The following is a 10,979-nucleotide window of genomic DNA, read 5'->3' as shown; positions in this document are numbered from 1 at the left end:
AGTTTGTGTAAATTTTAAGTGATTTTTTTAAGGACGAAATTACAACATATGGGGTAGGGGTAATGTTTCCCTTTCTGCCTCGAACCATGAATTACGAAACCATATAAATGTTATACTCTTTGAAAGCTCTGAAATGGGCCTTTCTAAACATGTATAGTTTTATTGGAAAAAGTCCATATTTGAAAGTTACAAAGCTTAAACCTTTCAGTTTGTGTCAATTTTAAGTCATTTTTTTCAACAAAATTTTAGTATAAGGGGTAGGGGTAATGTTTCCCGTTCTGCCTTGAACCATGAATTATGAAACCATATAAATGTTATACCGTTTGAAAGCTCTGAAATGGGCCTTTCCAAACATGTATAGTTTTATTGGGAAAAGTCCATATTTTAAAGTTACAAAGCTTATGCCTTTCAGTTTGTGTAAATTTTAAGTGATTTTTTAAACAAAATTACAATATAAGGGGTACGGGTAATGTTTCCCGTTCTGCCTTGAACCATGAATTATGAAACCATATAAATGTTACACTGTTTGAAAGCTCTGAAATGGGCCTTTCAAAACATGTATAGTTTCATTGGGGAAAGTTGCATATTTGAAAGTTACAAAGCTTAAGCCTTTCAGTTTGTGTCAATTTTAAGTTATTTTTTGAACAATATGCACAAAACAGTTAGTCCGTTGGCCAGGTATCGAAATCATCCCCTCTAAGGCATTTTACCCACTATGATTTTCTGTTAGCTAGTATTCTCAGCTGTCATAATCTGCTTATTTTCCATTTAACTGATGGTGTATGAGAGTGTAACGGCTTGTTTGTGAAGGGCTGTCACGCCCTCGGTAGTAAAATAGGAATGGGTTAGGGGTAACATATTTACCGCTAGTCGGAAACAAAAGCAAAACAGTACCATAAACAATACAATATCTATATTAGTCCGAGCCTGAGCGTGATCTGAGAGCAAACAGATCCGCAGATAATGCGAACGATCGCAACCGTTACCAACAGACTCATTATGCAGAGCCATGCCCCAAAACGCCCGACCAAACTTGGCACTAATCATGATCCCAGTCCATTTCGAGCCGGGCTTTAAGAGAAGTGCGGTGGCCTTTGAAAGACCCTTTGGTTTGGTTTTGTACCGTAGTATAGGAAGAAAACCCGACCTGTCGTCGTTGCTGTGAATCTTTGTGTTGTTTTTAGCCTCTTTTTTTGCCTATTTGAAGAATCGTCTTTGCAGCCTTCCATCCTGCGTTCTGTGTAGCGAGTGTCTTCGATCGCTCTCTTGTTTGTTATGTACAACTGTCTTGAGTCCCGGTGCTTTATTGGGTGTAGAGGTAAATATTTAGAGATCAGGGTGATATATTGGTTGCCGCTGTGTCTTTTCAGGTGTTGCCACTTTTGAAGGAATTCAACACTCGGTATTTTGGCCTGGTAAGTATTCTTTTAGGTGTACCTGTAGGCTACGTGGTACTGAATAGGGGCCACTTAGGTTTCAACACATTCGATACTCTTGGCTTTCGCTTATACCCCGTTGTATGAGTAACTGGGATCGGAAATGGGAAAGGCTTAATTAATATCCATCTTTGCTAATATTAATTCTCGTTTGGCTTACAGATTGCAACCTCTACTTGTTTCGGTGAAAATTTGACTTTCAATGGACAAAACATTGATATGACTTTCTTCTGTGTGTTATTTAGGCCTATGAAAAATATGAAAATTGCATACATATTGTTGTCAAATATCTCAAATCTTAGATTATAAGAGATAGGCTTAGGCTTCCCTGTATTCATACAATGAGTTAAAACGGAATTTATTGGAGTAGATTACAGTAATCGAAGAGAATGGTTCACACTATAGAAAGACTTATATCGGATTGCGGGGACCTAACTATAAAAGAACAGCACAGAATACTTGCCGGATGTATTGACTGTTCATGTACAGTACAGGCTAGTACAACATGGAATGTAAAACATACAAGTCAAAGAAGTGGCAAATTTTCTCAACTTTTCACAAAGTTTATATTCCATCATTACTATCAGGATTAGGATTTTCCCAATCTATAAATAAGCTATTACTTGATTACACCTTGATTCAGCATGACTAACATTTTGCATTTGCCCGTCCCTGGGATCGCGAACAATGCCTTTAACGAAGCTTTTGAACGCTTTTTGTGAATTGTGTAAGAATGTCCTCTCTGTGGTGTATAATGTGTGAAGCCGTTGTCTAGCTCGCTTGACTCTGATGATTATGTTTACTTATTTTTTCTCAGCTGCTGGTGGCTGATCTAGCTCGAAAGTTAGATCAATCTAGTCTCTCTGATTCAATCATGCTGGTGGGAATGGTATCTTCAAGCATTGACCCTAAAACGTCCGTTTTTAGGGTCTTTGCTTCAAAGACGTCAGGGTCTAACATTGGTTAAATGTCATCCATGATAAGAAACTAATGATAGATTCACTCACAAGGCATTTTAAACATTGAGGTGTCAATGGGAATATAAGCCTTTTTAGTCATTTTCTGAGGTTTGTCTCGCCTTCTTATTGCTTGGTGTAGAGAGTGTTTGTTCGCCTTCTGTTTACTATTTAGTTGCGTAATTTGAATGCGTTCTGTAACATTTGGCTTTTCGGGTTTTAGTTCCAGAATTATTTTGCTATTGAATTTTAGTACCCAGTCGAAAATGTAATCCTCATTGGGAGTATATAGTGTTCTGCGTTGTAAAATAATTTCGAAAAATTGGTTATGATCTCTTGTTTTCTGGTAAGGAAGGTAAAGTGTTGTCGATCCATATAATCTTATTATGGAGAAGCTATATTGTGGATTAATGGTGATTGGTTTTCAGCGATAAAAGATTCTCTCATCTTCCCGAGTGGTATTAAAAGTAACACTATTAATAGTGAGCTCTGATTTGCCCAGACGGTCACGTGACTGTGCATGTATTTACGATATACTGTAAAGTTTGCCATTCCTATCTCCAAAGTGGGTTTCTTTCACATTGTTTGTATTTTCATCACAAGTTTCAATATACTGATATAATAGCGATAAACACCCCTATAAGTTGGGTACACCACTCGAGCTCGTTTTGACCATTTCACTCCTTATACACACGACCGAAGTTCGTGCGTATATGTTGTTTACCGGTCGAAACCGTGTGGTATCCTTTCAAAGTGGTGCTTTATTGCTTATATATCTCTTGCGATACAATAAAGAAAAGGGATTGATTGTTGCTGCTGTCATATCAACTTTGCATGACGACTATGACATCCAATATAGTGTTTGTGGGTTTGGAATATATAATTTTTGACATATTATAGCTGTTAACTTTCTTTCCCGAATTTGAGTTATTGAAATGAGTAAAACGTCTTTTATAAACCACCATTTTAGCTTTTAGTGCTATTTAATGCCTATAGAGTATTTTTCTATGTTCCTTTTAACAAGTAAATGTCAGTAAAGTAACACAACTTTTTAGTTTAGGCATTGTCACTGCATAATTTTGAGTTTACCCCATCAAGCCATATCTTGTTGGAAAAACAGCTGCGTTAGTGTTTCAGAGATATGATATTTATGTGGCTTCCTTATTCGCTGCGTTTTGTAGGAGAGGAAACATTACCCATACCCCTCTCCCTTAAATGTATATTATAGAGGGATGTACGGCATACCATATATTAGGTAAACAATCGACGCACCCCATAAGTCTCAAGAAGATACACTCTTTTAATGTTTTTTACTTCTCTATTGCATTAAGTTCTTTCAACTGATATATAAATACCTTGTAAAAATTGTTTGGAGGAACATGAACTTAATTATTGGGTTTGAAATTAAGCAAATTTTACAATTTACATTTCATGTCCGATATAAATCTAATCGATGTTTGAATATCGATTTATCCCCATTTAGTTGTATACCAATGGTAAGGGGATTATCTGGGCTTTCTAAGAATGTATTGTTTATGTTTTTTTTTTGTTTCCGACTAGCGGTAAATATGTTACCCCTAACCCATTCCTATTTTACTACGAGGGCGTGACAGCCCTTCACAAACAAGTCGTTACACTCTCACACACAATCAGTTAAATGGAAAATAATCAGATTATGACAGCTGAGAATACTAGCTAACAGAAAATCGTAGTGGGTAAAATGCCTTAGAGGGGATGATTTCGATACCTGGCCAACGGACTAACTGTTTTGTGCATATTGTTCAAAAAATAACTTAAAATTGACACAAACTAAAAGGCTTAAGCTTTGTAACTTTCAAATATGCAACTTTCCCCAATGAAACTATACATGTTTTGAAAGGCCCATTTCAGAGCTTTCAAACAGTGTAACATTTATATGGTTTTGTAATTCATGATTCGAGACAGAAAGGGAAACATTACCCCTACCCCATATGTTGTAATTTCGTTCTTAAAAATCACTTAAAATCGATACAAACTGAAAGGTTTAAGCTTAGTAACTTTAAAATATGGACTTTTCCCAATAAAACTATACATTTTGGAAAGGCCCATTTCAGAGCTTTCAAACAGTATAACATTTATATGGTTTCGTAATTCATGGTTCGAGGCAGAAAGGGAAACATTACCCCTACCCCATATGTTGTAATTTCGTCCTTAAAAAATCACTTAAAATTGACACAAACTGAAATGCTTAAGCTTTGTAACTTTCAAATATGCAACTTTCCCCAATAAAACTATACATGTTTGGAAAGGCCCATTACAGAGCTTTCAAACAGTATAACATTTACATGGTTTCATAATTCATGGTTCAAGGCAGAACAGGAAATATTACCCGTACCCCTTATATTGTAATTTTGTTTAAAAAATCACTTAAAATTGACACAAACTGAAAGGCATAAGCTTTGTAACTTTAAAATATGGACTTTTCCCAATAAAACTATACATGTTTGGAAAGGCCCATTTCAGAGCTTTCAAACAGTATAACATTTATATGGTTTCATAATTCATGGTTCAAGGCAGAACGGGAAACATTACCCCTACCCCTTATATTAAAATTTTGTTGAAAAAATGACTTAAAATTGACACAAACTGAAAGGTTTAAGCTTTGTAACTTTCAAATATGGACTTTTTCCAATAAAACTATACATGTTTGGAAAGGCCCATTTCAGAGCTTTCAAGAGTATAACATTTATATGGTTTGTAATTCATGGCTCGAGGCAGAAAGGGAAACATTACCCCTACCCCATATATGTTGTAATTTCGTCCTTAAAAAAATCACTTAAATTTACACAAACTGAAAGGCATAAGCTTTGTAAGTTTAAAATATGGACTTTTCCCAATAAAACTATACATGTTTGGAAAGGCCCATTTCAGAGCTTTTAAACAGTATAACATTTATATGGTTTCGTAATTCATGGTTCGAGGCAGAAAGGGAAACATTACCCCTACCCCATATGTTGTAATTTCGTTCTTAAAAAATCATTTAAAATCGACACAAACCGAAAGGTTTAAGCTTTGTAACTTTTGAATATGCAACTTTTCCCCATAAATCTATATATTTTTAGAAAGGTCTGATGCAGCACTTTAAAAAAATGTAACATTTTTATGGTTTCAACATTCATGATTCGAAACAGAAAGGGAAACATTACCCCTACCCCTTATGTTACACACGGATATGTGGCATACCGCGTAATAAGAAAACAAGCTCATGCACCCACTAAATCTCAAGACACATACTTTTAATCTTGTTTTTCTGTTTATTGCACTGAGTTCTTCCAAAAAATATATAAATACCTTATTGAAAATTTGTTTGGAGGAACGGGAACTTAATTATTGGGTGTGAAATTTAGCAAATTTTACGATTTACGGCCAATGGCCGATATAAAGTCTAATCGACGTTCGAATATTAATTAATCCCTATTAAGTTATATATCAATGAAAAGGCCATGATCTTGGCTTTCTAAAAATGTAACGTTTATAGTATTTTATTGTTTCTGTTTCCGTCGAGCGGTAGATACGTGACCCCTACCCCATTGTTGAAATCAAAGATGGCGGCCAAGATGGCGGCAAAGATGGCGCCAAATGAACCCCATGGGACACGATTTGATTTTGGGAACATCAAAATTCATTAATATAGACCCTAAGGATTACAAAAATGTAGGTTAAAAAAATACATCCATGGGGTGCATGGGAACCCTACCTTCCGACTAGACTAATATCTGCGTGAACGGAGGGACAATACCAGCAAATCTGAATCTGAATCCGGCGAATCTGAATCCGAACGTTTCAAGACAGGGTAAATTTTTAAAACTTTAACTTTGAAATACACTAATTACTACATAAATAGTTGCCACTACAACATTATGAATTTTCCAAATGATGAATAGTTTTATGAGATTCAATTCAATTCAGACATACAAATAATAGGTTATGTATACACTTTAAATCCATATACCCAGCTAGTTTGTATCCTTGTTTATTCACTACAATGAAACAAAGGAATATACCATTATATGGTTTGTAAAGAGTGTCTTAATCATATTCAAAGAAACTAAGCATTCATCCCCTGTTTTGCACCCTTTTACAGTATGAAGGTGTTTACGATTTATATCTACTCTTTTTGCATTTACTAGCAGTGTATTTTTTTGAAATTCTGTCATGTTGGTGATATGGTTACTACCAAAAGAAATTTCTTGTCAATGAGCGGCTCACCAAAGCATTATCAGACAAACACACTACATAAATTTACCACTATTAGCTGTAAAATTTCCATGTAGGCGACATGTTTCAGGTATTCCCTAAAACAGACATAATCAATTTTCACTTTGACTGTTGATTATTAGCTTTTTTGAAAATATTCTGTATTTCAGATTTTATTTAGCTGGAATGCACTAACTGTCATAGTCATACAGCACATAAATTATAGATTAAAGGTCTCCACACCAGAATATTGAGCAAAATCGCAATACATATTTTAGTTTAAAGATATCTCTAATATTACCACAAGAGCAGCTGAAATTAACATAATTGACCCATTTACATCATTTAGTCTCTTACACAAGCAAGTACACTACCCTCTACACATTTTTTTTCTTTCTTTCCCCTATTGTTCGTTTAGCTTTACGTTTATCGTCATATTTGTCTAGATACTGAAACTGAGGACAATAAAAAAGTTATTGTAATAATGATTATACACTAATTTTTGTATACGTTTTCATAAATATAATATCTTACGATGTTTAAATCTGGTGACCTCATTTAAAATGAGCACGAACCACCCATAATGTCAATCCCATAGTGTATGAGGAGACTAAGTGCTCATTGTTACCTAGTGACTGATAGTTAGTTAGTTAGTTAGTTAAGTTTATTATAGTGACATGAGATATCATTGGTTCAAAAAGAATACAATTCAGCATAAGGTTAACACCTCCCAGCCCAATGGGCTTATATGTCACTTTTAAGACAATTCAAAATATAGGTCACGAGGGCATTGTAAGCGGAAAACAATACGCTTTCAAACATTCACATATAAACGCTCTTTTCTCCTTGTAAATGCATGTTCAATAAACTTTGATATTCCCCTAACGTTTCTAGACATCAAAAATTTACATTTATCAGTATCTGATGTCAAAGTTTGATAATCAGTATTTGAATTTAAATACGTTTCCCTCAAATCGTCATATAGATTACAATGGAAAAGAAAGTGCGTCTCATTTTCTACAGCATTTTGATTACAGAAAATACAGATTCTACTGTCAACAACTTCTCTGCTATATCTTCCAGTTTCTATTCGTAAAGGCAAAACACCGGTTCTAAATTGAGCCAATAAAGATAGCTGTCTACGAGAGAGACACATCGATACATAGCATTCTACATTATAATCAGTTTTAAAGAGCACATATGTTCTTAGTTTTGGTTTTCGGTTTACACTTTCACACCAAGCAGTTGAATGACCAAGTCGCAAACGACTTGAGGCAAGACTTAAGTTTACATGAAGTAGTCCATCTGTATCAAAATTCAGGTCATCAACAATATGACATACATCAGAAGACCAATTGGACTGCTAGTATTATAGCTTTGTCAATCCCAGTGGATTTTGTGACGTCATACCACTGATTATTACTGATAATATATCTGCTTATCGAGCACTGTGGCCCCACAGCGAGCATAACAATACAAGGTTGTTTGTTTGTAAATGAATCAAGGACTGGACATGTAAAAAAGGGGAAAATTGTGAGGGAAGCCATGTAACACATACAACGATAAATTTTGATCGCAATATCGATAATAATGCCTTACTGTACGATTTATCAAATATTTTTAGTCCTCCCTCATGCACTTATCATTTGCTCTGTCTGGCTAGCGCTCAGCTGTCCTTGCGTCCGACATACTGCGGTGCAGAGTGCACAGTGTAGTACTACATTGTTCATATCATGGCTCGATCGCTTCGTTGATGTATAAGTGAAACCATGGACGTAAGACACAACTCAGTACGCTTGCAAACCCTATATGATGCCGGGTTTGACAGACGCACATTGTGTACGTTATTGCCACGTAAACGAGTTAAGCGTTAAAAACTACTCGAACCAGTCATCAACAGGCCAACAACGGCAGCTGTCATTAACCTTTACCAGCAGCGTCTACGGAAATGACTCCGTAGTCATTCAAAGTCTCAGTCCAAGGTCAACTACAACCAACAAACATGACGACCATGGGCTCTCCATTGATCTAACGTCTCGGTTACCTAGTTCTGATGCATCGGCTGTGATCGGCGACAACTTTCATAATCGGTTTCGATTACACAATTCGCGACTAAAGCCCTCCAGTATATTTGTCAACCGTACCGTCTTCCCTTTTCCAAAATACAATAGCTCATCTCAAGCCATGACAAATTAAATTTATAGACACAATTTTTCATTAAATTTAAACATTTGAATAACATCATTGAACTCTGTCGATATTCACCGCGTACATTTCGTGCAATGTTTGCTTTTGTCGGTCATGGGCCAAGAGGGGTACATTATTGCTTACATATGACTTTAAATGTGTCAAAGGTCATTTGTTGCAACTTTATCAAAACTTTTTAGTACCCTGAAGTTAGGAACTAAAGCCTGCAATATTATAATTTAAATTTGTTAATGTTTTCATTTACGAACGTAACACCATTTTGGTATGTTTTTAAACGGTAAAACGGATTTTATTGAAATCCGGGCAAGTATTATGACATAAAATAACAAAACCTAAAATAAAGGAAAAAACAGCTGCTCTTGGTTTCTGAGGAAAATTGTCGTAGTAAAGAAAGATATTGTTATGTCATTAACGATATCATTTCTATGATCAAATATAATTCGCATGTATGTTGAACCCTGTTATGTTGTTTCCGATAACATACCCGACTGTAGAGGTTACCATATACATCAATGACTCTCTGATGACTGGGCAAAGTTTTGTGTTTGTCTTGCAAGACTGGAAGCTTAGGTTGCATTAGTGTTACATAAACACCACTAGTGGCGGTAGGGGAGCAAAATGACCACCTCAAATTTTGTAAGTTTACTTCGTTTATCAGTCATTGTCTTGCCACATTGACCTGTAGATGCATTGACACAAAAGTTATAGACCTCTTGGTAGAGACGATCAATGCGTACATGTGAACTACTAAGATACAAAAGGGTAAGATTATTACAATGCGCATTTACTTATGACATACTCGATTGTAGATAAAAGAAACTCCTTTGTTTTCCGTTGATGATATAAATGTAAGTGTTAACTGAGAAAACGCTAGGCTATTAGATCGTGTTACCGTAGCAACATTCAAAACTACGATGTGGTATTGTGTTTTGAGTTCTGATTATAACAAACACGATTGGAACTAATTTGGGATAGTTGGATCTTCATATATTGTTCAAATTTCTCAAACTGCTCGGTGCCCTATAGCTGAATGTTACAATATTACAAATTACTTATAAGACAAGAGTAACGAACAGCAGAGGAGCTTTCATTTGCAGATTAAACCGACATTACTTGACCGTCCAATTATTCTAAATTGGTTCCAACCGTGTTAACAGAATAAACTGTGAAAAAATCACTTCTACACAGGCTACCGTTGTAACGATCATACCTAGAAAAATAAAATGTCCAAATCTCAGTAAACGGGGGGTCTCATAACGGTTAAGTGAAAACTAAAATTTGAAATCAGTCCTTTTGTCAAGACATACCCAAGAAATGACAAAGTGCAGAGAGTAGTTGCGTTCAGACAAGTATTGGTATTCCCTAATACATTTAAGCGACGTGGGATAACACATTATTTTTCATGCGACTGGTTTTCTTGTCATGCTATTTCCAAGTCCTTTTTTAACCAGCAGTGGTTTATTATTTTTGGAGGATAGGGAAATTTCTGTCACACATTCCATGAAAGTGTCGCTTTAAGATATAGCCGTGGATAATAATGGGAACATCAATTGCTTTACATCGCACATAATGTTTTGATTTTGCATTTTCATTGTATATCATATAATTAAATATTTAAATCTAATGAAAGAAACAACACTTTTCAGCTGCAACCCAAGTCGCATTAGATAATTTTTAATTGTGATATTCATTGCATACGTAATTGCTGTCGTTCATTTTGACATATACGTGTTTTTAAATAATGGTTGAAGTCGTGAAAGATATGAACTGTAAACCTTTAAACACCCTGAAACAGGGCAGCTCGTTACGTCAAGTATGTTTGTATTGTGTACTTTATATCAATGTGATCTTTGACTGATCTCTCATTACTCTCTGTTCACTCTATGTCCTGCTTGTCAATTTGCATGTATGTATGTATGTATGTATGTATGTATGTATGTATGTATGTATGTATGTATATATGTATGTTGTATGTATGTATGTATGTATGTATGTATGTATGTATGTATGTATGTATGTATGTATGTATGTATGTATGTATGTATGTATGTATGTATGTATGTATGGGTGTATATATGTATGTATGTATGTATGTATGTATGTATGTATGTAGGTATGTATGTATGTTGTATGTTGTATGTAT

The sequence above is a fragment of the Ptychodera flava genome (assembly GCF_041260155.1).
Source record: "Ptychodera flava strain L36383 chromosome 23 unlocalized genomic scaffold, AS_Pfla_20210202 Scaffold_23__1_contigs__length_28996876_pilon, whole genome shotgun sequence".
Taxonomy (NCBI): domain Eukaryota; kingdom Metazoa; phylum Hemichordata; class Enteropneusta; family Ptychoderidae; genus Ptychodera; species Ptychodera flava.
This window is presented reverse-complemented; position numbering follows the sequence as displayed.